Source organism: Quercus suber, unplaced genomic scaffold, assembly GCF_002906115.3.
Source record: "Quercus suber isolate HL8 unplaced genomic scaffold, Cork oak 2.0 scaffold_279, whole genome shotgun sequence".
Lineage (NCBI taxonomy): Eukaryota > Viridiplantae > Streptophyta > Magnoliopsida > Fagales > Fagaceae > Quercus > Quercus suber.
Window position 1 is genome coordinate 33,800 of NW_027069735.1, and position 23,816 is coordinate 57,615.

The following is a 23,816-nucleotide window of genomic DNA, read 5'->3' on the forward strand; positions in this document are numbered from 1 at the left end:
AGAAGATTCTTACAAACCTATCTCCTCCGGGGATTGTTGAGCACCCTTACATTCCAAGACGATAGACGCAAATTCATTTAAAATTACCAACACCCCCCACAACATTAGAAGAAACTCTGTTCCTGCTCCTAGAGGACATACCATCATAATTAACAAAAGAAATCAGCCACTTAAGCTCTCTGAGACCTCATGTCCCTAGGTTAACAGTTCACTTTGCCACCTCATCATTGGTCATCTTGAGACATTCCAGTTTAAGAAGACGAAATAGAGCCAAAAATTGAGCTTCATGTTTCACAATCGGAAAACCCACCATATTACAAAAATTCTTCATCAATTGGGACACCCAATTTCTGTCACCTGAGTTCCCTCTACAATATCTTAACCAGCAACAACTCTCTGAGATCATTGGGTTCCCACCAAGACAAAGGGTCACACTCCAACACACAATTATCTTTCTCTACACTACCACAACCACGGTCATCAACCCCACTAGTCTCCCACGGTAGAAGGAGAAACCCAAAATCTGTCTGAAATTCCCCAACAGAATCCACTGACCTCTACTACATCGTATCATCATGGTGGCTACACCTCTGTTCACTACTCACACCGAAAGCTTCTTCATGATCTTCCCTTTCCCCAAACTCAGCTTCCACCCCATTACCCAAGTCTGAAAGAGGAGAAAATCGATTTTGAACCACCCATGGATGCTGACAAAGGATCGGCAACACATCTTTCAGAATCAGAGATTCAATCGCCGCCGTTGCCAAGCTAAGCACCACCTCTCCAGTGAACCCAGAGTTTCGGTTAACTATTCCATGGGTTACCTCAGCATCAGAGCTCGTGACCACAGAAAAATCAGCCTTGACAGAATCGAGATTAACCGCGGCAAAGATGCGGCAAAGATACAACTTGACGCCGAGTCTTTTCTGGTCTCTAAAGCACCAAAAGCTCTCATCAGCAACTTCCCATCGCCACTTGAACTCTCACCTACCTATCTCACTAACGGCGTCAGACCCCAAGACTCACTCTCGCCTAGCTGATTCTCTATAGGCTTCTAAACTTGAGACCCCAGCACATACAAAGGCTAGGCCACAATAACAGAAACTTACAAAAGATAGAGTTTATGCAAGACAAGGTGCCTAACTTTCTTTCATATGTGAACCTATTTAAGATCATTGATCAATGGTGAGAATTCCTTTCAATAAGGTAGCCCAAACAGATTACACTTTTATGAATGTGACATGACATTAGGTAGGAAAGTTATATGGTGAACCAAGAATAGCCAACTGTGAGATGAAGCAGAAAATAATGACTTCAGATAAGAGACATCTATGATTAGAGAATCATCACCTTCTGTTGTCTTCCCTACTGCCAAAGAATAAAAGATGAAAATATCACAAAAAAATAATTCTCCTCAACATTAATTCTTTTCAATGCAAGAACCAACAACAACAAAACCACATCTTAAAGTTTACTAGCAAAGGAGGTTAAAGTTAAAACTTATTTAAGTTCCTCAAACATGAAGGGTTACATAGAGATCAATGTAACAGTTTCAACAAAATCTTTGGACTGCTGACAGCAGTGCTAATCACTTAAAACATTCCTTCAATTCAACATAAAACAACAATTAAGAAGGAAAAAGGGAAAAAGACGCAGAAAGTTTAATGTCAACAACATTGTTCTTACAGGATTTAGGAGAAGTTCCGGACTGGTCCTGCAAACATAGAGAAGATTAAAAACCTTAGATGTAACATACCATAATAAACAGGAAGAGCAAAACCAAACCAAATCAATCAATGCAGGGCAAATACATATATAGGCACACAGCATGCCCTCACACACATATATAGTAAATTTGCATTTTTTATACACTCCAATTTTTAAAGTGTAACAATTTAGACCCCTCTATCTATTTTTCCACCACCCAAATTTCTTTGAAAGTGACTGGTTGGTCCTATGGTAAGCACATTACTAGTTTCAAAATTTTGAAATTTATGGACCACAATTCCTACTAAATATAATAAGACTTAAAATCAAGTTACTAAAGACCCAAATGGTTACCATGAACACTTTCTTAGACTAGAAAGTCCTCTTGAATGTGGATGGGCCTGGGGCTTTGCTTTTGAGATTCTGAAGTGATGTATTTTATTTTATATCCCAAAGAGCTCTAATTGAAATGGCACCTCTGCTCCTTGTAAGTGCAAGGTGGAGGATGAGGACATGGGTTTAAGACCCACAAGGTGTGTCTGTAACCTATTGAAAAAGGTATTTTCTATTATACCAGCAATATGGCTTCAACTCACAAGGCAGGACCAATTTTTGAAGCAAATAGTTAAAGGAGTCAAATTTGAACTAGAGATATGTCCCAAGTCCTAAATAATTTGCTTCAGAAACTCAAAGTTTTCCAGTTAACTCAAATAATTAGCTTAAGGTAAGCAATGCTTCCATGGTTCTGTAAAGGCAAATAGAATGCTAAAAAGATCTGCAACCATCTAGGCAATGTTTACATGGTGTTTACTTTCTATGTATTTTTCATATGTCACCAACTTGCCAATAGCTAAACATTTCCTTATTACAAACATAACCTATTCTAAAAGGAGCAGAACAAGAAAGAGTATTTAAGATTAAATGGAAACAAGAGAACATACTTTAGTTCAACCTCTGGCTTGTTATGCCTTTCAACTTCTTGACAAGGGAAGTTCTGCAACCACCATTTAGAAAAAGTTAAGATCAATCAGACATAAATTCAAGTTAAAGAGAATTGAGTTAAAGAAAAAGGTTTACAAAGGCCCAAAGCATTAAATTCAAGAAAGCATGTTCCCATGAATCAAGGAAAACTATCACTATCTGAAAAAAAAAAAAAAAAAAAAAAAAAAAATACAGTAATTTATTGAAAAAGAGTGGAGTATACCAGAGACCACCAATCATGTTTATAGAGTACAACAATCAATAAAATCTAAAAGAGATGAAAAAGAAAAGAAACCCAATGAAGGCAGCCACCAAACAAGGAACAAAAGACATCTTCAGTTCTAGGATAGTTCTTTCACGGTCTTCAAAACTTCGTGATGCAGGGCATTTCATGTTGTTGCATCCAAATCCTCTTGTAACTAGTTAGCTAGTTAGTCCGATGATTGCTTAAGCATTAGCCAATAGGATTTGGACACTAGTCAAGCATCTAGAAGGCTGCCAATCCCTAACAACTAGAGTAAGTACTATATTGTAGTTACTTTGTGATTAGTTTTGAATATAGATTAGCCAAGTCCTATTTTCTTTTTCTTTTTTATAGGTAATAAAATTTTAATTCAAAAATATTGAACATCACATTCACAATGGTGAACATTCTGATCAAGAAAAGATGCAACAAGTTCAAAAACTTAATCTAATAGAGTACAAGAATTCAGAAATGGAAATACTATTCGTAAAACCCCAAACATGCGCCCATTGAAGCAAAGTACCGAGGAGAAGAGATTTTAAGAGATCTAAGGGTCTCTCATTATCTTCAAAGATGCGTGTACTACATTCCTTCCAAACCAACAACATTAAACATGTTGGGACCATATTCCATATGGTTGACAGGTGCTTTCCAAACTAGTTTCTCCAAGCAAAAAGGAGAGAGATAACTGTCTTCGGCATTACCCACTAAATTTTGAATACCTCGAAAATTGCACTCCATAATGCATGAAAAAACGTGTAGTGGAGTAGAAGATAGATTCCCCATCACAACAACATAAACAACACCTATTAACCAAGAATTGACCTCTCTTAACTAGATTATCAATGGTGAGTATCTCATCCCTAACTATTGTCCATAAAAAAGAAAGACACTCGTTTAAGCACATTTGCACACCAAATACACTCCCAAGAAAAAATCTCAATGAGAGGACCAAACAACAACTAATAGTAAGAACGCACATCAAACACCCCTATCTTAGTCAACTTCCAAGTTAAATTATCATCCCCCTCACCCCTTGGCATAAAGGAATAAAGAGACTCAATTAAAGAACAAACATTTTCCTGCTCCCAATCCTAAGGAGCTCGACAGAATTGAAAATTTCAGCTCCTACTTCCCCCTTCTGAAGTAGATACAATGAGGTCAGAAATCCAAGCTTCTTTAGACAAAGAACAAGCAAACGGATCAGGAAAAAGCTCCTTTAAAGGAGTAAGCCTGCACCAAGGATCATGCCAAAAACTAATACAATGACCCTTCCCCACATTATACACTATTTGTCCAAAGAACTTCTTTGCTCCTCTAATGCCCTTCCACAACCCACACCCATGAGTACCTCTTACAATTCTAGTGCACTAGCCTCCTCTAGCGTCACCATACTTGTTTGCCATAACTTGATGCCATAACCTGTTACTTTCCTTCCCAAAACTCCATATTCACTTACCATGTAAAGCTTGGTTAAACAAACTAACCCTCTGGATCCCTGAACCACCATCCTCCAACGGCAAACAAACCTTCTCCCAAGCAACCAAAGGACATTTAAAAACATATTAATGGCCTATTTGGATGAAGGGGGAAAGGAGTGGAGCAAAAATCGAGAATGTTGTGCATTAAGGAGGGAGATAATAATGCTAAGTTCTTTCATAAGATGGCTAATTCTCATAGAAGGGTTAATCACCTAAGTTTCTTAGAAGTGGATGGGGTGATTTATGAGGACGGAGCAGAAGTTGTTGCTCAGATTGTTCAATTCTATAAAACTTTGTATCAAGAGTCTGAGGAGTGGAGACCTTTTGTGGAAGGATTGGAGTTTGATCAAATAGGGGAGTTGGAGAGGGGCTGGTTGGAGAGGAGGTTTGAGAAAGATGAGATTCTATCAGTGGTCAGAGATATGGAAGGGGATAAAGCCGCAGGTCCAGATGGCTTTTCTTTGGCCTTCTTTCATCATTGCTGGAGGGTAGTTGAAAGAGACGTTTTGGCAGTCTTTGAAGAGTTCCACCAGCATTGTAAGTTTGAGAAATCTCTTAATGCTACTTTTATAGCTTTGATTCCTAGGAAAAATGATGCCTCCAACATTCGTGATTTCAAACCTATTAGTTTGGTGGGGAGTCTATATAAAATTTTGGCCAAGGTTTTGGCAAATAGACTGAAAATGATGTTAGATCAATTGATATCTGAATCTCAAAATAGTTTTGTGGGAGGTAGGTAGATCCTTGATTCAATTCTCATAGCCAATGAGTGTGTTGATAGCAGAATGAAGAGTAAGATTTCGAGAGTGATTTGTAAGTTAGATATTGAGAAAGCCTATGACAATGTAAATTGGGAGGCTCTTCTAAAATTGTTAAGGAAAATGGGTTTTGGGAAGAAATGGTGTAGCTGGATTCGAACCTGTATCTCTACAATGCAATTTTCTGTTTTGGTTAATAGGACCCCAGCAGACTTCTTTGGTAGCTCTAGAGGTTTGAGACAAGGGGATCCGTTGTCCCCCTTATTATTTTTAGTTTTGATGGAGGTGTTTAGTAGAATGGAGAAGAGAATGGAGGGGGCAGGCTTACTTAGTGGTTTTAGGGTGGACGGCAGGAGGGGCAGAAGGGAAAGTGTTTCACATTTGCTGTTTGCGGATGATACTATTTTGTTTTGTGATGCAGAGATGGAGCAAGTCCTACATGTTCGATTGCTGTTACTTTGTTTTCAGGCTGTGACTGGCTTAAAAGTTAACATTGCTAAAAGCGAAATGGTTCCTATAGGGGAGGTAAATAATATGCATGCTTTGGTTGAGATATTGGATTGTAGGGTTGGGGCCTTGCCAATGACTTACCTTAGTATGCCTCTGGGGGCGTCCCATAAGTCCCCATTTATTTGGAATCCTATTTTGGAAAAAATCGATCGGAAGCTAGCTAGGTGGAAGAAGTTGTATTTGTCGAAAGGAGGTAGGATGACATTGCTTAAGAGCACACTTTCTAGCCTTCCCACATATTTTTTATCTCTATTTACCATCCCTACTCATGTGGCAAACAAAATTGAGAAACTCCAAAGGGATTTCCTGTGGGGAGACCCTAAGAGTCTGTTTGGATACAACTTATTGTTACTGAAAGTTATTGAAAATTGATTGTTGCTGAAAACACTATAGCAAAATAATTTTTAAATATATGAATAGTACCGTGGGACCCATTTTTAATATTTTTAATGTGTGAACAGTGCGTGAACAGTGTCACACTGTTCATGCACAGTAAAAATTGTCTCCCACTATCATCAAATTCGGGCCAAACAAAATAAAAGGGAGAAAACACAACTCACAAAACGCGCAGCAGGTATCAATGCTATCCAAACCAAGGCTAAGACTCATTTACTGGGATGGGATAAGTTGTGTATGCCTATTACTAATGGTGGCTTGGGTATTAGAAAATTGACTACTTTCAATAAAGCCTTGCTAGGAAAGTGGCTTTGGCATTTTGGGATTGAGGAGAATAGGCTTTGGAGGAGGGTGATAGCTTTGAAATTTGAGGAAGAATGGGAGGGTGGACCTCTAAGTTGGGTAGGGGAGCTCATGGTTATGGTTTGTAGAAAAGTATCCGGAAGGGCTGGGAAGTTTTCAACAAAAATATCCAATATAAGGTTGGGGTGGGGGATAGAGTGAAATTTTGGACAGACAGGTGGTGTGGAGATCTTTCTCTCCAATCGGCTTTTCCAATCTTGTACAATTTTGCTGCAAACAAAAGGCTTCCATAGAATCATCTTTGATAACTCAAAGAGCAGGGGATGGGAGAACTTGGGATGTTCGTTTTAATCGAGGTCCTAATGATTGGGAGGCAGTTGTGGTGGTTGATTTCTATCGATTTTTGGCAACCAAATTACCTTCAAGGAATGTTGGTGATCAGTTGAGATGGAAATTGACTAAAAATGGGGATTTTATTATGCGCTCATATTATCATAAGCTACATGGTTCTTCTTCTGTTGTTTTTCCATGGAAAGGTATTTGGAACGTCAAGGCTCCCCGGCGTGTTTCTTTCTTTTGTTTGGACAGCCACATGGAATAGGATTCAGGGGTGATAATTTGCGGCTTAAAGGCTTTGATTTTGTTGACTGGTGTATTATGTGTCGTTGCTGTGGTGAGACAATGGATCATTTGTTGTTACATTGTGGAAAGGCTTATCAACTGTGGTGCTTTGTCTTTAAGATTTTTGGGGTTTCATGGGTTTCCTCTTGTACGGTGTCAGATTTTCTATTTACTTGGTGGAATTGGTTGGGAAAACATTCATCTAACATTTGAAACTTAGTTCCATTGTGTTTGATGTGGTGTATTTGGAAGGAGCGCAATCGGAGGACTTTTGCAGATTTGGATAAATCTGAGGACCAAATGCTTGCTATCTTTTCTGGTTCTCTGTTTGATTGGGCTAGGGCTTGGGGACTCACATCTAGTGACTCTCTTCCTCTTTTCCTTAGCTCTCTTTCCTTGTAATGTTTGTTTTTTATGTTTTCGCTTTCCTCCTTCTTTGTATTTCGTCGTGCTGGTGCTATTTTGCTTCCAATAGTTTTTGAATATAAGTTTTCTTACCTATCAAAAAAAAAAAAAAATAGAGTTAGCTAAAAATAAGCTATAAATCTACTCTACTCTCCCTCCCTCTCCCTTAATCCAAACGAACCATTAGAGTCTCCCCAAAGGAAATTCCTTTGAATCCTTTCTAGTCTAGCTGCCACTACTTGGGGAATAGTAAACAGGGATAAAAAATAGGTGGGAAGACTAGAGATAGTACTTTTTAATAAAGTAAGTCTGCCACATTTCAAAAGATATAGGCGTTTCCAACCAAAGAGCTGCCTCTCCATCTTTCTATGATAGGGTTCCATATCGATGAATCCTTATAATAGGCCCCGAGCGACATGCCTAAATAAGTCATGGGCAAGTTACCCACCTTGCAGCATAAAGCACGGGCCAAGACATTCAAATTCCCAACCTCACCCACCGGCAAAATCTCACTCTTACCAACATTGACTCTTAAGCCCGTAATAGCTTCAAAGAAAATCAATACCATTCGTATGTATAATAACTATTCTCTAAAATCATCACAAAACAAAATAGTGTCATCAGCAAAAGGAAGATGAGAAATTTTCAAACCTCCATGTCTATGAGACCCTGCCCGAAAACCACAAAGAAAACCACCGTCTTCTGATCTCTTCAACAAATTGCTCAACACCTCCACAACCAAGAAAAATAACAATGGAGACAAGGGATCCTCTGGCAAATACAACAAAAACTACCCAAAAAAACCCACAAGAGACCCATTCACAAGACTTGAGAATCTAACTGTAGAAATACAAGCCCTAATCCATCTCCTCCACCTTGCCCCAAAACCCATCATCTCCATAAGATAAAATAAGGCATTCCAGTTCACATGGTCATAAGCCTTCTCAATGTCCAGCTTAACAATAACATTGAAGACGCCACTCTTCAATCTACTATCCAAGCATTCATTGGCAATTAGAACCTAATCTAGGATTTGTCTCCCTCCAACAAAAGAATTCTATGAAGCAAATATCAACTTATCCAAAAGATATCAACTAATCCAAAACCCCGTGAAGTCTATGTGCCAACACCTTAGTCAAAAGTTTATAAAGGCTACCCATTAGACTTATGGGACGAAAGTCTATAATATTGATTGCAATGACCTTCTTGGAGATCAAACATAGAAAAGTGGCACTGAGACACTTCTCAAAAAGACACTGACTATGAGGACCCTTTTGCTTATAACCCAAGGATAAGACATGGAAGGCAAATTCCTATTCTAGAGCCAAGGGATCATGAGCAAAAGTGGGAATCCAACTTCAAGGTTGAGTTAACTTACCTGAGTTCTATGGTAGATTGAATCATGAAGAATTCGTGGACTAGCTTAACCAAGTGGAAAGAATCTAAAATTTCCATGAGGTACCAAACTACAAGAAGGTGAAATTGGTAGCAAACAAACTCAAGGGCAAGGCATTTTTTTGGTGGAAGTAATTGCAGGTCCAAAGAGTGATAATGGAAAAAGGGAACATACAAGAATGGTTCAAAATGCAGAGACAATTACAAAAGAAATTCCTACCTTTTAACTACATGCAAACTTGCATAGGAAGTCATTGCGATATGAAGCCTCAAGAAACCAAGTACCAGCAAGTGCATGTCCTTGGCAGCAATCTTGGCCAAATAAGAATGATTATTGGCAGACCAAGAAGGACAAAGGAAATGCATTAGAGTGTTATTCTGTTAATGTAGTACCTGGTTTATCAAATGCAGCCATTACATGCAAACATAGCACAAGCAATGGAATTTTCAAATGTTACAATTGTGGAGAACAAGTCTATGAAGCCCCTAACAAGTGGAAGTTAGTCATGCACTCAGAAGGAAAATCCTTGATGATGGAAGGGATTGAAGTAGAAGGTATAACTTTGATCTTTGATAATACCTTGAAAGCACCCAAGGAAGATATGCTAATGAATGCACCTATGTATGATCAATATGAAGAAGAAGAAGAAGTGAGTGATAGCATATTGCCAATTGAAAGCAATAAAGAGACGAAATGCAATCAAGAACTTGTCCGTGTATGATCAGTTAGAGTTTCAAGAAGGTGCTTAGGGTTCTTACCAATCAATAGCTTTCAAGATTGTGTTCTTTATGATAAGAAGACCATGAATGTTTGTCATCTCTTACTTGCAAGTGGAAGACCATGTCGACATGATAGGCAAACCATCCATGGTAGAAGGTGTAGCGCGCACATTATCTACAAGACGGTACAGCCCTACTACTTGCTACCAAAGAAGAGGAAAGTAAACCCCAAGCCAACGGTCAAGATGAAGGTTGGTTCAATTGAGTGGGACTTCGTTGTGCAGGAGTAGCAGCCTTTGGTGCACTACCAACAACAGCAACCTCATTATAAAAGGCAATTGCATCATCCTAGAAAGCTAGAAATTCATACAAAACTTGTGGCAACCAAGAGCACTTAAGGTCAAGTGCCTCTTAAGAGGGAGGAGTCTTGATGCCTTGTTGCATCCTAATCCTCTTGTTACTAGTTAGTTAGTTAGTTAGATGATTGCTTAAGCATTAGCCAATAGGATTTAGACACTTGTCAAGCATCTAGAGGCTGCCAATGCTAAACAACTAGTATAAGTACCAGATTGTAGTTGCTTTGTGATTAGTTTTGAATGCAATTACATAGATTAGCTTAGTGTTATTTTCAAGAGATGGATTTCTCTTAAGAAGGTTTTGTCACACCTTGTTCCTTGTTCTAAGCAACTCTCATTTCCCTTATCAATTCTAAGCCTAAACAACAGCCACATTAGAATCCTTGTACATGGAAGAAGTAGATGCTCATATAAAGAAAGAAGAGGATTTATCATTATTAACAAACGTCTTGCAAGTTCCAAATAAAGAAATGGAGAATGACAAGTGGCTTAGAAGTAGTAGTTCCGAGGATATGGTGTCATAAGAAGTTTTTAACAATCTTGAATCGAAGAATCAAGACCAGCCCCAACCACAAAAACTATTTTACTTCAAGAAAGGAGGTGAAATTAGAGATTCAAAAAAGTGCTTAGTGTTCTTAATTAATCACTTTCAAGATTATGTTCTTTGTGATGTGACAACCATGGATGCTTGCCATCTCTTACTTGGGTGTGAAAGATCATGTCCATATCAAACCATTCCAGGTGGAAGGAGCAACACATTCAACTTATACAAGAAAGGAGATTGTTACACATTGCAACCAAAGAAGAGGAAAGCTAGCCCCAAACCAATGGTCAAAATGAAGAAGGTTGGATGCAAGAACATCTACATGGCTGCTTATACTTGCAGCCTTGACACAAAGCAACAACAATCCTTAATCTCTGGCTGCATCGCTTGATACAGCAACTAACGAGAATGCAAATCAGTGGAAGTACGAGATCATATGCACATCTCCAAAAGTTTCAATGTGCATCACTTGGTAGCGCTGCCCTATCATGCACCAGATCAGCTTACAACTAGCCACACTTGAGGACAAGTGTGTTCCAAAGAGGGACAATCCTGATGCAGTTCATTTTTAAAGCTAGCTATTTGCTAGGGCTTATGTTGTATGATAAGTACTTCCATTTACTTATAACTGAAAGTTAGTTGATAAAATTGTTAATGATAAGTGCAATAGCTTATCAATTAGTTCGAGAATTTTGTTAAGCTATGGCCAATCACATGGCAACCACATGGTAGGTTCTTGTAACCAACTCAACAGCTTACTTATGTAACTATAAATAAGCAAGGCTGCCCTCATTGTAACTAGTTGAATTTGAATCCAAGAAATCTCTACCTGTGAGGTATTATTCCAAAGTGTCTCTTGTAAAGCTAGTACATTCTTTCTTTTCTCTAAGCAACTTAGCTTTTTTTTTTTAAACCTTCCTTTTCACCAATTTCCTCCATCACTTCAAGCATTCCACTCTCACCATAAGCAACACAAAGCAATGAGGAACTGCTTCCCAAATCCTTCTATTCCAATGGCGCCCAAACCAACCTTGCCAAGAAGCTAGCATATCCAATACTCCTAAAGGCATAACCCACTAAACACCAAACAAGATAAAAACCATATTCCACAAGTCTGTAGTGAAGCAAAAGGTGATCCACAGACTCTCCAGAGTTTTTACACATATAACACCACTCTATAGCAAAACTATCACTATCTGTTTAACAGAGGCAAGGATATAAGGAGCCAAAATCAGTGACAAAACAAGGTTAAACCTCAAAAGATATTCCTAGAATACCTTGTGTAAACAAATGTTCTGTTACTACCAGCAATAAAGACATCAAACTATCAGAGTAGCCATCAATTATGGCTAATTTGGGATGCTAGTGCCCATGAGTTTTGGTACAAATGGTCTCAAATGAAAAAAAAAATTAAAGCAAATGTGAAATGTAGCCTTCATATCTTAATCTTGTTAATATACCCCATCGATTTTTTATACAAAAGTCAATTTTATGGTATGATATCAGGCACCTAAGTACAACTGTCCACCCTTTTACAAATTCTAGGAAGTAGAAAACTCACTCAGAACCCTTCTCCACATATAGCTCATCCTCATCAAGCAAGAATGAGATCACTAGGGAGGGCAAAAAAATTAAAGTTCTAGTTCACAACATACTCTTCATGAGAGAGACTATTAATTTAAAAGAAGTAGATGAGGAAGATGATGAGGGTTACAAATCTTGTGATGACAATGATAATGGCCTTGTGCTTAGTGAGGATGATGGTTATATATTTTTAGGATTGCAATGCATTGCTTTTGTAAGGCATAGAAATGATTGCTTAATAGTCTAGAGCTTTTTAGCCTTTGCATTTTGGCGTATATTGTGATTCAATCATGTATTTCATGTATTCATTTTGATCTTTTTTTTTTAATGACGTGGAACCTCACCAAGGCAGGTGACGTAGGACAAGGGGGAACAACAAAATCTAATTTAGAACACTAGGGGCAGATCTGGTATAGCTTGGGTTTTGAAGAATTAGGGTTCGGTTTTGGTGGGGAATAGGCTAGAAAATAATAGGTACTAGAAGGGTTTCAAAGGGGACAAGGATTAATAGGGTTTCAGAATGAAACAAATGTTAAAAACAAGATTTGGATTGCTGTGAATAGTGATGTGGATAGTAACCGTGAATGGTAAAATTAAAGAAAATACATAAATTCTAGGAATCACACCTAGACTTCCTAAGCACCACACCTAGGGTTCCTTGGCTTCACACCTCAGAGAAGGTTGCATCACACAAACCATAAAAGAAAGCATAGCTCTTAAATTCTGAAAACATTCATTAACAATCAACTCAATAGGAAAGTATTACAACTCTTTAAATAGAAGACTAATACCTAATCCTAATTGAACTAGGATTTCTTAAAACCTTAATAAGACTTGGACTTGGACTCCTTAGGCTTTTACTACTAAGCCCAACTAAATAACCAAACTTAAATAACACCCAAAAGAAGATCTAATGGACAATTGGCATAGCCCATTCCAAAGTATTATGAAATTACAAAATTGCCCTTGACACTTAAAATAAAATAAAATAAAATAAATCTATCTTCTCATTGCCTCCTGCATCAGCAGGAGCCTTTGGACCCACCCATTAGAAGTAAACCACAAATACACAACCCCACCAACCAAAACTCTGTCTTCATTTAGATTATGGCTATCAAATATGTAACGACCCAAGGAAAAACGCTAGTCACATTTGCGCTATACCTCAAAAGGACTAGTCACTATTGAGACTTCATGTAATTGTTAATAAAACCCAAATCTACCTATTAAATACCTGATGTGAGTGTGTGTGTAATGAGTCCCACATCAGGTATTTACTAGGTAGATCTAGGCTTTATTAACAACTACAAAAAACTTCAATAGTAACTAATCCTTTTGAGGTGACTAGCATTTTTCCTGGGTCGTTACATATGGTATCAGACCCAGGTTTGATAACCCCATGTGGGCTCGAAGACACTACTCTACAAAGTAGGCCCTAACAAGGACGTTAAGGATTTAAGTGGGGGAGATTGTGATGTCCCAATTTGATTGATTGTGTGATGTGTGTGGGTGTGTGATGAGTCCCACATCAAGTATTTCCTAGGCAGATCTGCGCTTTATTAACAACTACAAGGAGTCTCAATAGTGATTAATCCTTTTGAGGTATAACGCAGATGTGACTAGCGCTTTTCCTTAGGTCGTTACAAAATATCATACTTGTGTATATTTTGGTGGACAAGAGAATAATATAAAATGTTATCTTGCAATTTTATATGATTAATTTATCATTTTATTGATTTATGTTTTTAATTAATAATTAATTTCAAATTTATTACATTTAAAAAAAAAAATGTGCGCTTCACTTCAATCAAACACATACTTGCACTTTGTGCCAAAGCTCCAAGAGGCTTTTGCGCTTAGGAGCACGGCTGACGCTTTACCAACATATCAATAAAACTAAATCTACCTTGAAGGTGATTTCAACTTTTGAATTTTTGATAGCTTTAGGACTCATTGCACTTTCAAACGGAAGGAAAAAAATATATATATTATTATGGGGCTTGGCTCCAGAGATGATCTGCAAGGTCCCTTTTTTTCCCGGTAATATAGGGTGCCTTTTTAGAGAAAAGCACATAATCCCCCATGGTGTTGAGATGGGACAATATGTTCTATGTCGCTTTTACTTCATTGTAGGATCACATTATGATTTATGAATTTCAAGAACTAGTTTGAATGGTTTTAGTTTTTTTGTTTTTTTTATAGGTAAGAAAGAAATATTATTACTAGAAGAGAAAAAAAGGTACAAAGAGTTCACGGTAGTGAACAAAGAACCACAGCGACAAAAAGAAATAAAGGAATCAACATCCTATTCTAAGAGACAAAAGAAAATTAATAATAGTAGAACAATTTGAAAGACCCCAACACCGAGACCAATCGAAGAGAGTCAGCTGGCACAAATCTAACAATTGAGCCATTGATTTCTCAAAATCCTCAAAAGAACGCTACTTACGTTCAATCCAAATAATCCACATCAAACAGCCTAGTACCAAATTCCAAATATCGGAATTATATTTCCCAAGCCAATGGTGCCAACAATAAAGTAAGTCTACAACCGAACTTGGCACGACCCAATCAATCCCAAACAACTGAATCATATGCATCCACATAGAATGAGCTAACGAACAAAAATAAGAAGATGATCCACAGATTCCTCGTTACAACAGCACATACAACAACGATTTGCCAAGGGGAGACCAAGAAACATAAGATTATCTAAAGTGAGAATCTGGCCATGGGCTGCTATCCACATAAAAAATGCCACCCTTTAAGAACCTTTACTTTCCAAATGCCCTTCCAAGGGAAACTAGAAGGGTAACATTTCAAATCTTATGATAAAAAGACCGAGTGTCAAATTTCCCACTTCCATTAAGGCTCCAACAAAGACTGTCACCTCCACCACCCCTAGGAACTTGAGATTGGATCAAGTGAAGAAAGGAATAAGAAGCTGGTAACTCCCAGTCGTTGAATTCCCTATAAAATCTTAAGTTCCACACTTTGTCATTTCCACCCACTTAAGGACTTAAAACATCATAAATATAAGTTTCCTTATTAGCTAAACACAAAAATAACTGAGGATAAAGAGTTTTTAAAGAGTTATCCCCAATCCACTTATTATGCCAAAAAAGAATATGAGAACCATCTCTCACCACAAAAGTGAAATGCTTAGAAATCTCTCCCACCCTTCACTAATACTTCACCATAACCCACACCCATAAGCCCTTCTACAAACTCAAGGTGAGCCTACCACCCTTTGATAAATAAAGACACTTCCAGCCCGACAACTTCTTCTCCATCTTTCCAAAATAAGGTTCCAGATAGAGGCTGTCTTATACGAAGTACCCAGGAGCATACCCAAATATGTCATAGGTAAACTGCCCACCTTGCATTGAAGAATGTTAGCCAAAGATTGAATGTTACTTACCTCCCCAATAGAGACAATCTCACTTTTCCCCACATTCAACTTCAAACCAGTAAAGGATTGAAAACAAGTCAAAGCCAACCTAATTGAAAGCAATTGCTCCCTAGAAGCATCACAGAATAGAATGGTATCATCAGCAAAAAACAAATGTGAAATACAATACTAGTAGAATTAACAAGTCCCACATGAAAACCCCGAAGAAAACCACCTTCCTTAGTTTTCTTCAAAATCCTACTAAGAACCTCCATGATCAAAAGAAAAAGAAGAAGAGACAACGGATCACCTTGTCTTAAACCTTGAAAACTTCCAAAGAAACCAGTAGGAAATCCATTAACCAAAACTAAAAAACAAGCAATAGAGACACAGGCCTTTATCCTTTTCCTCCATTGAACCCCAAAACCCATCCTCTCCAACAGATTGAATAAAACATCCCAATTCACATGATCATAAGCTTTTTCAATATCTAACTTACAAACCACTCCTGGAATACGAAACTTCAGTCTGCTATCAAAGCATTCGTTAGCAATAATCATTGAATCTAACATCTCTCTTCCACCAACAAAAGAATTTTACAATTCAGAGATGAGTTTATCCAACACCCTCCTCAATCTATTTGCTAACACCTTAGATAAAAGCTTATAGACACTACCCACTAAACTGATAGGACAAAAATCTTTAATACTCAGTGCATTATTTTTCTTACGAATTAAAGATAGGAAAGAAGCATTCAAAGACCGTTCAAACTCTTAACTCCTATGAAAGTGATCAAAAAAGGCCATAACATCATTTTCCACAACACTCCAGCATTTTGGAAAAAAAGCCATAGTGAAGCCGTCAGGACCAGGAGCTTTGTCACCCTCCATCTCTTGGAGGACCTGTATCACCTCCTCCTTAGAAAAATCCCTTTCAAGAGAGATTTGCTCATCTTCTTCAATGCTAGCAAACTCCAAACCATCCATAGTAGGGCGCCATGTATCAAACTCCATGTACAAACCCTGATAAAATTGAACCATTTAAGAACGCACATCCACCTCATTCTCATAAAGGACACCATCCACCTCTATACCTCTAATGTGATTAGTTCTTCTATAGGAGTTCGCTATCCGGTGAAAGAAACGAGTATTATTGTCACCCTCCTTAACAAACAAAACTCGAGACTTTTGTTTCCAAGAAATCTCCTCTAAAGAAGCTAAATGAGCAATATCACCTTTAATTTGAGTACAATGAGTTTGTTCCTCATGTGAAAGACCTCACAAGTCTTTTCTAGCATCCAGACCCAAAAGCTCAGACAAAAGGCTTTTCTTCCTAGATGCCAAATCACCAAACTCCTCCTTATTCCACTTCTTCTAATCATCCTTGAGAGCTTTCAATTTTCTAGCTAGAATAAAGCTAGGAGAACCCAAAAAACAATCCCCATTCCACCATTGCCAAACTTTCTCCACAAATCCCTCATCTTTCAACCACGTGTTCTCAAACTTAAAGGCACTACGACCTTTACTGACTCCACCAACTTCCACAAGGAGTGGACAGTGATCCGAAACTACCCGAGGAAGTACCCTTTGAGATACATTCCCAAAATGACCCCCCAATCCACCGAAGCCAATGTCCTGTCAATTCTTAACATACAACCTGTCCCAGAATCCCTAAACCAAGTAAAAGAGTCAACAAGATTGTTAGCCTCAATGAAATCCGAGAATACAAACATAGCCGAGCTAAAAGACTCGCAACCAAATCTCTCACTCAGGTATCGAATAATATTAAAATCCCCAATTAAACACCATGCCATATTCCACCTAGAGTGCACCTTTGCAAGCTCCTCCCATAAAGCACCCCATTGGTTATCATCATTTGGACCATAAACTCCTGTACATGCCCATACAAGATCATCCACAACCCCCTTTAGTAAAACATTAACAGAAAACTGACCTCTAGAAACATCAATTTTTTCATAAACCCTCTTGTCCCATACGAGTAGAACCCCCCCCCGGGGGTGGGGGGCCCGTTACAACACTGCATCCAAAACAGCCTAGTCAAGGAATTGACTACCCCAAAGACTCCGAACTACAAAAGAGTTTAAAGAAGATGGTTTGGTTTCTTAGAAGCAAACAACATCACACTTCCACTCCTTAAGAAGATTCTTACATACCTCTCACTTTTGAGGATTATTTAATCCCCTAACATTCCAGGATAAAAGTCGTAAACTCATTTAAAACTAGCAATTGCCCCTAAACCAGCTAAAGAACCTCGGTTCCTCCCTTTAGCAGGGATCCCATCATAGTTAACTGTAGAAATCAGACCTCTCAATTCTCTAAGCCCTTTCTGCCTTGAGTTTATTGGTCCCTTGGAAGACCTAGAATTAACCACATCAACACAGTCTTGTTCCAGAAGACGAAACAAAGCCAAACATTGAGCTTCATGTTTTACAATAGGAAAACCCACAATTTTACAGAAACTTTTCATCAGGCTCACCACCCATTTGGAATTTATCACCTCTGACCCCAAAAGCTCACCCTCTTCAACTTCTTGGGTCGCCACTAACTCCCTCTGCTCGTTAGGATCCCACCTAGCTAATGGTGGACAATCTAGGGAACAGCTCTCTTCCTCCCCATGAAAAAGGCCAGTAGAATTGATGCCATTGTGTTTCCACTGAAGTAGCAGAGGCTTCAAACCATCTTGTAGCAACTCAGCCTCATTCAAGGACCTCAGCAACACAAAATCAGCTTGGGGATTGGACTGTTGATCTCCGCCTTCACTTGATACTTCCGTTAAAGCATCCCTTTCTCCAAAACAAAAGATCATCTCATTACCCAAATCCGAAAGAGGAAAAAACTGATTCTAATCAACCCACTGACTCAGACGAAGAGAATCGACAGCCTTAGACTCAATTGACATCTCCTTCGCCGCCACTGGACCCAAGCCCATAATCATCGGATCTGATATATCGGCCCCCATACCCATACAACCCACTGCCTCACCGGTGAACCCATAATAGCTAACCTCCGACACTTTCACCGCTCCGTCAAGGAGACCTGCCCACCTTGAAAGATAGTGCATCGGTGAAGGTAGAGGAGCTTTTACCTCGATCCGGCGCTACCTTGCTCACCGGTGACTCAAAATCACCACCTACTAGTAGTCCACTACCTCTCAAACACTTGCCTAACACCTTCGTATACGCAGAAAGTCTATTCTCAACACTTAGAAGTATTGGGTTGGGCTGGTCTAATTAGCCCTTGCCTTTTGGGCTAGCTGAAGCCACAGGTTGAGCTTTTGCATGCCCAACTATTGGTTTAAAGAATTCAAGCCCACCACTTAAAACATTGGGTCAACTAAGAGCCTTATTATCCAAACAAGACACCACACGTCTCCCACCCTCAGGCTTGCAGATTCTTAAAGCCAAATTTGCAAGGTTCAACTTAAAATTAAATACCCGTGTGGGTCTGCCATTTATAATTGAAACATTTACTGTAGTATCTCCATGAATCACGTTACTTCCAAACATGGCTCCCATATTTCAAAAATCCTTGACTTCTACTGGTTACCATAAACAGGTAAATTTTTCCCACTCCGGCAACCACCAGCTACCTAACCATCACCACCAAAATTCTTGGAAAGTGCCCCAAACATAGTTGCAAGTTTTGCACCAAATAAAAAAATTCCTTAGTTCTTTATGGATCAAAGACCAGCCAACGCGATTGAGACTTGCTGGTATCATAACACAACCTCTCCGCACCCCACCATAAAAAACCGATATAGCAACGAAGAGGCCAGCCTTATTTGATCTACCACAAAACTCTATCAATTTCCCATCCTCCCTGAGTCTCTTACAATGGACATCAAGTCCTGGCTCCCAATCACGAATATCGGCAAAACAATTAAGAATCCATTCCATGCCTCTATGACCAACTCAAATAGAGCTTTTAACATTCTAGTGTGTCTCATGCAAGGCATATGAATCAAACCGCCCCCCATCAAAAGAAAAAGAAAATAATTTTGCATGAATGTGAAAAGACCTATTACTGCCCCCTTGACCTGAAGATCGAGATGTAGGAGAGATCTTTTGTGAGGTTTCTATGGTGGGTATATTTGGTGTGGTGTGTGGGACAGGTACATGGTTAGGCATTTTAGGCAAAGAAAGCCTAGACACCTGAGGTGGTGGAGGTGGTGGGGATGGGGTAGGCAAAATTGAAGGAGGGGGATAAAAGTGAGGATATGGGAAAAAAACCAAACTGTGGTGGAAAACAAAAAGGAAGAGGAGAAGAAGGATTTGACGATGGTAAGAAGGGAAAAAGAGGTGGTGGCAGGTGAGGGCGGGAATGTGGGGTGGGGAAAAGGAGGTGTCATAGACACACAGAACTTACAAACAAGTCACAAGGGAAATCTTGTTTCACTCCATGATAAGTATTGCAGGTTGCATAAGATGTAAGTCGACAAGTCTTCTTCACCTCCAAAACAATAATATCACTAGCCTAATTTAAGACTTGAACCCTAGACTTTGCCGCTCACACCCCACAGACACTTATCCTTGTGACTCCATAACACCAAAGGTTTCTTCTAATGTTGGTGGAACTTATAGAAAGCCTAACTTTTTGAAGAACCTTGTCTGCACAAATGGAAGGAACAAACTAGGATAATATAAAATAAAAGAGAGCAGAAATGTTTTTCTATCACGCATTCAACATAAGTGAAGGAAATGAACACAAATGTATGTTTTCTAGCGATAAGCTTATAAAATAAAGCAACTATAACAACCTGAGGAACACGCTAACCACATCTACTACGCTTATTCTCCAAAAGGACTAGTTAAGTTGCAATTGAGATTCCTCATAATCACTTATAAACCCAAGATCCACCTAATAAACACACAATGTGGGACTCGACACACTAAAAAATAATCAATCAAATTAAATCCGCACAATTTATGTAATACGTAGATAACACAAGACAGACCAAAGTTCAGAATTTGAAACGATACGCTAGAAGATTATTAGCTGTAACCTGGAGACACATGGCAGCCTCGAGAGTATTCCTTATGCACGTCAAGTACAACCGCAGCGTGTTCGCCTACATTATCAACAATTAGCTTAATTCAAGCTCAGATAACAGAGGAATAATATTGAAATTTTCGGAAAGGAATGTTAAATTTTTAACAACAAAAATATTTGGGCTTTTACCATTTTGTAAAATGCTTCTAATACCGTTTAGAAGCTATTTCTGGCTTGGCTATGGGTTTTGAGCTGTGATCTTGAAGAGGAAATGGAAATAGGAACAACCTATGGATTGGCTGGGGGCTGACCCGACTACAGCCCTCCGCTCTACCAACTGAGCTAAGGTCGGACCGTTGATTCTGTAAGCTAATAAAACCTTCACCTCAAGGGACCCGAATCGGGTCTCTGTTGGGCAAACGGAGGCTCGGGTCTCCCTCCAAGGCCGAAATGGAACTTGGAGCGTGTGGTTATGGAGGTTTCGCTGTAAAAAGAAGGGAAGAGAGAGAGAGAGAGAGAGAGAGGAAAACCGGTTTTAATAGGGAATGGGGTTGCTGCCGTTGGCTTTCGTGAAACCCAAAACTTACTTATATAATTTTTTTAATTTTTTGTTCCATTTCCACCTCTTTATTTATCTACTAGGCCCTCGAAAACAATATTAAGTTACATTTTCACATTCATAATAATTTATAATAGTTACTGGTCACACAACACACGGAATATTTAAAACCAAAAACCACTGTAAATGATGGGAATACAGTTGAGAATAATAACCAGTAATAAATTGGATTACTTAAGAAAACAAAATACAAAATGAAAATTTTAAAAAGAAAAGAGAGGTACATATATATCAAAATCTGTGCAAGGACTCTCAGTTACTTTCATGAGAAGGGAGCTATGTTTCTTGAAAACCAAAAAAGAAATAAGTAAAGTGATGAAGCTGAGGAATTCACCAGTGAGTCACACAATGCCTTCACGCTCGTATGTTAACCTATACAAGACAAAGGAGAAAACTTATCAAAAGGCACCGGTGTGGTGCCGGCCAAATACCCTCTGAAGGTCAAGTCAGAAAGTATTCTCATAACTCTAGAGTGCTAGAGAGGGTAAATAATGCGTACCTCTATTGATGAGAGTATTGGGGCTTTTATAGTAGTCGAAAGTTTTTCCTCTTAGACTTGGCATCTAAGTCTTTTCCTTGTAGGAGTCCTCCTTTTTAGAGTCCGAAACGTGGTGGACAGATCTTCTCCTTATAGGGAAGATCTTTACCAAATACATGAGATTTCTAGAGTCCAAGTAGCGCAAGGACTCTGTTTAGGGCCTTACGAGAATGGGCCAAAATATTCCCACTAAGGGGTCCAACAGGCCCATGGCCAACCAGCCCATCTTTCTTCACTCCGTCCGTATCCGTCCACATAAGGCTCCGTGCAAATGACGGGCTCGTCTATTCTTACGTTCGCAGACTGTAGCCAGCCCGTACAATCACAATAGGCATCCTAGCGCGTATTTTCCCCTTTCAGTTGCCCCCTCACCCAATGGGTCCGTCATGCATAAGAGAACGGACCCATGGGGTGACGGATTTAAAATCTCAATCATGTTTTCATGACACCTAGATCCGTGAACTTCCCTCCGTACATTGCTGGATCAGGAGTTAACACATTAATGAGCTGTGCCAAGTGTCATCCTGTCAATGGCCATTGTTTTGAAACAAGGTGTCGCTTCGTCTTCCGTGCACATCCTTTATAAATATCGACCCCTCCGCCCCTCATTTTTCCACTTGTTGCTGGAAGAAATTGTCAGAGCAAGTCCGTCACACCTGTCAGAGAACAGTCCGTTCACTCACATACCCGTCGCCTGCCACATCTTGCTTACTTCGATCTTCTGGTGAGTTGTTTCCTATTCGTCCTCTTTTAATTTTAGCTCTTATTTATCTCTTTTTACACTTTATGCGCCCGTCGTTCTTTCCAAACCCGTCAGAGTCTTAGGTTTTGTCATTACCTGTAGGCCATGTCTAGTGCGTCGAGTAATCAGTCGGTCGTCCGTGACGGGGCGGATTATGAAGAGGTATACCCGTCAGGTCCCAAAGACCACGACGCCCCGGGCGAGGAGAGTAGTCCGTCATCATCCTCCTCGTCCTCAACAAATGAGGGCTTGGAGATGATCGAAATACAAGAGGGTTCAGCTGACGACGAAGAGCCAATAGTTAGGTCCGTCGTGAGAGCTGATGGACTTAGGGAGTTCATCATGCTCCTAGAGTAGACGGTACACGCCTTCACATCTACTATCAAGGAAGGCCATTTTAACACCCTTAGGGCCCGTTACCAAATCCCAGACCACATCCCACTCCGTCTACCCTACATGTCAGAAAAATTTTATTACGAAGGAGTTGACGGAGTAAGTGTGTATGAACAGGTGCTTAAGGCTGGCCTGAGATTTCCGTTAAGTTCGTTACACCGCGAACTCTTAAACTACCTAGGTATATCCGTCAGCCAGGTGTCTCCTAATGCCTGGAGAGTTTTCATCGCGATGGAGGTTCTGTACGGAGCCATGTCGGATGGTGGGAGAAGGCTTACGATAAAAGAGTTCCTCCACTGCTACCGTCCGGATAAGATAGACAAGTCGAGGGGCATGTATAGCTTCGTCCCTAGGAGCCCCGTCCTGAAAGTTATTTTTGAAACCTCGGACTCAAATAGAGACTGGAAGAGCCGCTACTTTTTCATAGAAGGAGATAATTGGATGTGTTATCCAGGGGAGACGGACTTCATGCCCGTCGACACAGTTTGGGGCATTTTAAACCCATCCGGTATGGCCCGTTGTAAATGACTCCGTGCAGTTTAATAATTTTTATAATGTTTCTAACATCCGTCCTCTTTGATGCAGTTCGACGGCGTCCCCAAATTACACTTGAGGAATTCAGTTTCCTTGAAAGAATTTTTTCAAAGTCAAAGCCCGAGGAGACGACGTGGGCAAAGCTCGTCAACCTCAACACCATCCACTGGTATTGTGACGAGCCCGAGCCAACTCCGGTGGCACTAAAGTACGAGAAGCAGACCCGTCTACGTGAGTCCGTCGACCCTTATAACCTGTTTTTACCGTCATTATCATTATTATTTCCTAATCCGTCTACCTTTTTCAGAGATGGAGGATGCAAAGAGGCGAGCAGCTATAAGACTCCAGGCTGCGAAGAACAAAGAAGCTGGGACGAACCCCATAGGGACGGGCTCTTGCAAACAGAGTCTGAAGAGGAAATTGCCCGTGAAGGGTGACCGTCCACCAAAATAGCCCAAGGTTCCCTTGGAGCCGGTCGTCGGCTTGATGGCTGGGGGGAATAAGTCGGTCACTCCGGCTAAACATGGTGCGGGCAAGGGTCTAATGACGAGTCCGTCTGGCAGCCAGAAGAAGCCACCCATCCTG

At 39.7% G+C, this 23,816-nt stretch overlaps 1 non-coding gene across 1 annotated transcript; it reads right to left on the reverse strand.

Annotated features, from left to right (window-relative positions):
* Positions 1-1,625: 1,625 nt before the first annotated feature.
* On the reverse strand, positions 1,626-20,989 carry LOC112028423 (uncharacterized). Its single transcript, XR_010632323.1, has 4 exons — positions 20,595-20,989; positions 20,419-20,484; positions 2,649-2,701; positions 1,626-1,714 (listed from the first exon to the last, which is right to left on the reverse strand). It is a non-coding gene; the product is annotated as an uncharacterized LOC112028423 (transcript).
* Positions 20,990-23,816: the final 2,827 nt, after the last annotated feature.